Here is a 6,406-nt window from a genome sequence, read left to right as displayed (position 1 = left end):
AACTGTTTTCCAACATTTATGCCTTTTCAAAACTAGGCCCATTTGACAGAATCAATGGAGCTTGACTTGCAAATATACATAATCACGATTAAGGATGCAATGCTTCTTCCAGTGCAATTTAGCCTACAACACATGGAGAAGACATATAACGGTCAGCTGACATTTTCATAGCGTACCCTGGACCCTGTCCCTTTGGCATGGATAGCAGAGATGATGAGTACCGCTGTATCACCCCCCAGGAGTCCAGAAATAAAATTTTGGCAGGAAGCAGAGGTAGTAAAGGCAGACTCTGATACTCTAGGCTCCTTTGAAGCGCTCCACCTCCAGACCAGGCTTTAGATCAGAGGAGGGTTGACAAAATGGAGTCTGACTGACAGACAGGATCTGGACCCAACTGCTTCCTGTGTCAGAAAAGGTGCTTCACAAAGGAGATCGATTACTCACCACCGTTATCAGAGTAATAATCGTCTTCATAATTCAGAGTAATAATCATCCTCATAATTCAGCGTAATAATCATCCTCATAATTCAGCGCAATAGTCGTCTTCATAATAGTTATTGTGAAGGAGTTACGAGTCCCTGGGGTCACTCTGTGAACGATGTGCACTTTATCATCATTTATATTCAGCGTGAAAGCCTCTTACTTATGTCTTCATTTAAGGATTTAAGTAAGATTTAGTCTTTAATTAGGATATTCAATGACCCCTAGAGCCAAATAGACACTGACCCTAGGATTAATCTCCAGCCAGACTACAATAGCAAATCAGAAAATTCATAAACGGTCAAAAAGGTTAATACACCATTCCCTGTATCTTTTGAAGTTTTATTACATAAAATGATGTAAAACGCTCAACAGAAGTATAATTTCATAATTTTCATTTCATTCAGTTCCTCTATCTTTTGAACTTCTATGACATGAAATTATGAGCAATGCTCAACAGAAGCAAAATTTTAGAGGAAGAAGACCATTTATCTGTAGATTGGTGAGCAATCTCATCTGCAGAACCATTCATTTAAGATATTAGAAAATTACCAGAGTAGGATTTACACACACACACACACACACAATTACACTCATATGCAAATATAACCTACACAGGCCCATAGCCAGAAGTGAATTCTGATGAGTGTTAAAATCACTGCAACTACTATACTGCTATGATACAATTCTTATGAATAGTTATTATACGATACAGATATATGCACCAGAAGCAGTTTGTGTATTGTGGCAACTAGATTAATCTTTGTGTTCAGTGTGGGTCAAACTGACCCACTTTAAACTTTTAGCAAAAGAGGAACGACACATTTGAGAGACTAATTTCATAAAAAGTGACTAAGCCAGGGTAAATCTGCTTCTTGCTTTGTGTTTCTATTTGTTGTTCATCCGCTGTATTTGTTTTATGTCGTTCTGTCCATAGGGTTTCTTTAAATATAATAAAATAAAGATGAAAAATATAAAGTATGTCAGTTCAAATCAATAAATATCAACAATCTACTGCCAGAATCTATATCTGCATTTTAATTTTCACAGAAACATGATCCATACCTTCATTACATGAGTTTCTAAAATATGAATCACATTTTCACAAAAAATGAACAACATTTTCATTGGTAAAGTGATCAAGCATAAAACGGCTACCACTAACCATATACATCGTTTGAAACTGAGATAAAGATAATACACAGTATGTATTGACTTTTGGCTATCGATTTTGCATAAATTTTATTTCTGCGTTGCTTAGGAATCCCAATAATGCCCTGGGTACGTTTGACTCGGGCTAAGTCTCGCGGGGTCTAATCAGTACACAGAACTCAAAGGTTAAACGGGAGATTTTTAACTAAAGGCAGCATGTGGAACGAACAGAGCATCTCAGCGAACCGATTTGTGTTCGTATAGTTGAGAATGTGGTTTTGTAGCGTTCAGCCCGTGTAAAACTCATAATTCCCGTCATCTTTACGTCTAAGGTCATGGTCCAGAATCAGCATCTCGTCAAAAAAAGACGGTATCGATAGCAACAGTCTGAATGTTTTTCAACTTCTCCCAGTTTCCATTCAGGCGTAGCCTACTTTTTTCCCTATAGCATCAACGAAATACGCCCACTTTTGTTTTGGAAAATAGTTTCATTAGAACAAGTCGTCGGCCTTACGTGCACCCCTGTGATGCCATTTATTTTCTATTTTTATTTTCATGCTCTATACAATGTTTTCCGCGTTGTTTTCGTGTCTCTTGCGTTAATGGCAGGCAGAGAATGGCTCGATGACGTAGGCCTACCTGCCGGGCTTTCGGCGTCCTCTCTTACCCGCATTAGGGTCAATGGAAAATGCGAGAGAGTGCTAGTGCTTACCCTCCAGCCCACTTCCAACATGAAGACTAAAGAGATCATATTTTTGTCCAATTCCGTATACAGACTTCCTTTCTCCGTTTGCTCCGAGATAGATCCATGTCCGCATATAACCCATAAAACTATGTAGCCCACGGTTGAAGTTCTGAAGACATTTGTTGAAATACTGGCATCGCAGAGTTGGGACATCTGCGGATGCAGCCGGCTCACTGTTTTCACTGGACACGAAATAAATAAATAAAACAATATATATATATTTTTAGGCCTAAATACTTTATATACATTTTTTATTCTTTATATTCGGCCGCTTGTGGTTCGGTCGCACACATAATGACGTAACACAAATTGACGCGGAAAGGCGTTGGTCATTAGCTAAATGAAAGCGCGTGGTGAAAATATTTTTTACGAAACAATTACATGCATCTTGCTCGGTTTTGGCCTTTGACAAGCAATGTAGAGGCGGTGTTGAATCAGAAACGCAATATAGTGCGCTAGCCCCGGTTCCGTTGAAATTATGTTGGCGACCAGGGCGAGTAAACTAGCTAAACGTCGAGCATAAAATTCATACCGTGAAGTTAAGGCCAAAAGCAACGGAGCGGTTACGCTGAACAGTACCTCCAACACCCCCTCCACCTCGCGGCAATTTAGACCAATCACCGTCACTGCAGTCTAGATTAAGCAGCAGCACTTCTGAGAGTGCTAAATTTAGACATATCAGGCCATTATTAAAGGAGTCTGTTATTAGTCGCACAGTGTCAAATATACAGGATAGCAGGTGACAGAGAGAAGCAATGACAGTGATTAGGGATCAGATGTGCGGAATTCCTTCACTGCCAGTTGGCAGTTGAGTTTGGCACCAGATGGCGCTGACCCAACCAGCTGTCTCTGAACTGGGGAAACCTTCGGCTGGAAACTGGTCATAACGTGCACACACCAAGCCTTTTATTTCAACAAAACAGGTTGCAACGTGAAGATTAAAACACAATGACAGGCACCAATCAGGCTATAGACAGGCAATGCCCAATGCCATCTCTGCAGCATCATAAGCCTTTATTTCACTAGGATTGTTTATTATTATTGTAGTGACATTGCTGCACTAAAATCACATGCCGCACAAGTCATTATGTTCAATCCTGGACAGACCACATGCTTATCACACAGAAATGACTGTACCAGCACATGAAATATCTAGCTTTAGTTCAACAATAGGGACCATATGTAATTTGTGAAAGCAGATTTAACACTGAACGTTTGACTGTGAGTACAGTATTTCACCCAGTCCACTATGAATACCTAAAGCAGAGGAGAGTACCTGCGGAAGGAATGGCCATCTGAAGCTGTAAGTGCGAGCCTAAGGTACAGTAAGTGAAGCTGAGAATATGAAGTCTATGCAGGCGTATGAAGCCTATGGATCTGAAGCTGAGCGGTGGTGGGTTTCTGAAGGCCTGGCTCAGAGTCTGAAGTCTGTTAAGCAGCTGAAGTTGAGAATATAAAATTTATGCAGCGGGTAATCTGAAGCTGAGTACATGAACTGGCGGTGATTACCTGAAACTGAAGACAGCGTGTGAAGCTGACAGACAGTAGAGCATTTGAAGCTGAGTCAAACCTCCGTGTGTAAACTCCTGCGCACAAGCAGCTGCACCGAGCGATGCCGAGGCACTGCACTGTCCTCGGGGAGAACCGCAAATACGCTGCCGGCAGATTCTGCCGAGCGTAATATCGGGCACGAGATTAGGCTACATCACAGACGCCCTACGGAGCGGCACGGCGCTGAGCGACGAGCCGTCTTACATGGGGGCGGGGGGGGGGGGGGGGGGGGGGGGGGGGGGCAGAGACGGGCAGTATGTCTCCTCCCCCAGTCTCTTGAGCTGATGTGACAGGAAACCCTCCAACGCGTCTATTACAGGGTGTTTCATTTTTCATTTCTACAAAAAAAAAGAGTGAAAAAGCCATGTTTTACACGAATGTTCCTTAAAAAAAGTCTGACTTTTACAAAAAAAAATAGATGAATAAATCGAGAGGAAACACTGCGTGCTCTGCTCTAAATTTGCATTTTCATCTTGGCATTTAGCTGATGCTCTTAAATACAGAGCGGCTTACATAAGCAGACACAAACATTCCCAGCCGACATGGCCATATCCTACAGCAGCAGTCAATGCAAAACCCTTCAGCTAGATGCCATCGTAGGCGCAAGAGTGAGACAGAGAAGACAGTATTATTGCGATGCATATCATATTAATGCACGCCATAGCATAAAAAATATATCTCTCTGCAAAATGTCCTCTCTGCTCTTGGTGGCTCATACGGTTATGGCCAAATAAACAGTCGCGTGAGCGTTATGAAACGTGACTACCCCGAGGTTGCAGTTGATTGCAGTGCGCGAGCGTGCCAGCGCCTGTCCGTGTTAAGACAGACATCATTAGGCAGAAAAAAAACGGTAAATGTCAGTCATGCAGAGAGGACTGGATATGGGGCAGCTCCCGCCCAACCCCGACTGCATGACACGTCTGTCCTCTCTCGCCACAGTAAGAATATAAGATGCTTATTTTAACCATTAGCGTTAGCCCGAGGCAGGGGACACATATAGGCTTCCTTGCCGCGCCACAGCGCTGACTTGCAAATGGGAAAGTCTGTAAAATATGGATTTTTCTGGATTTCAGACAAGCACGTCACTCACGACAGTCATATTTGCCTCCCAGCAAAGGCCAATCAGTCCGACCAAGGTGTTACTCAATCTCCACGGTGTATATGCTTGCTGTCAGGATTCATCAAATAGGCCACAGACGCTACGATGCCGCCGCCAGCCGCCAGCACGAACGCGTGTTATATATCCTGGTATCCCTCGTGAAATGTCCAGTGAGGAGAGGGGAGGGAATGTATGGTTGCCAGCTACTTATTTTGTTCTGGTTTTCTTTTTCGTGTCGTTGGGGGGGATTTAATAATTATAAAAGAGAGGAGGCGCATCTTCTCCTGCAGCTTTTCACGGAAACAGCTCCGTGCTTTTTTATCAGCTGTGGAAGACAGGAAAGGCGTTTTCATTATCGCGCGCAGCGTGTTGCTCGAGTGCAGTGCAGAGATTAGCAAGTCAAAGCAGCGCCGCCGACGGCCGCGTGTGACCAGATGTATATTTACACGCCTCACGCGGGCTAGTTAGGGGGGTGGAAGGCTTTGTAGCCTCGGGGACACCCCCTCCACGCCGCGCCGTCCCGCTCAATCTCCATCTCTAACTTGAAAGGTCAGAAGATCTCCTGAGCTGCTGCTGTCCTGCGCTGATATCCACACCGTAAACTCGCATCATTCTCCTAGCACAGATGAGCAAAAAGATCAGTCCCTCTCCCGACCTGGTTTTATTCGAAAATAAGCCCAGTTTTGAGGAACTATGGAGGAACGTTGATGAAACTAGGTTTTCGTATGGCTGAGTAATAAATGTAACCACAGATGTAAATATGAAAAAAGCAACATGGCTTCATCACGTGAGTAAATAATTTTATTTATTTATTTTTTGAAAAGCAGCACAATAAGATACAAATGGTTTCGAACGACCACTCTTGAAATTCTCAGCCTCACTGAAATTGCTCTGAAATATTTTACCAGTTTTTGCATGTCTTTTGGTGAATAAATCGCCAATCGGAGCCAGGGAAATACGCCTCAGTATTCACTGTCACGGGAGACCTTTCCTTTTGTCGTAGGTGATACTGGGGGTGGTGGGGGGGGGGGGGGGGGGGGCGTCTGTCGAACACAATATCAAAGACCAAGGTGAATACTGCCCTCTTGTGGCAATACATTTTAATTGCTTTGACCCCCACGATGGAGGAGTTGAATTTTCTTTTTTCCCCACGGCGCGCGGGCAGGACTGCCGCCGTGGGCTGTGCATGGCAAATTGTGGTCACTCACTCACTCACGGGCATTTAGTCGGACGCATGCACAGGTGGTGCCAGCTAAAATGAGTCTGCGAAAGTAATTTGTGCCGTGGGTCTGGACGGTTCCTTGCTTGTTTAGTGTCATTGCAGCCTACGTTTTCGGGCGATAAAAAATAAAAAATGTTTTGGATATTCGGAGGTTTCC

This window comes from Anguilla anguilla, chromosome 11, assembly GCF_013347855.1.
Source record: "Anguilla anguilla isolate fAngAng1 chromosome 11, fAngAng1.pri, whole genome shotgun sequence".
NCBI classification, from domain to species: domain Eukaryota; kingdom Metazoa; phylum Chordata; class Actinopteri; order Anguilliformes; family Anguillidae; genus Anguilla; species Anguilla anguilla.
Note: the sequence above shows the minus strand (reverse complement) of the source record.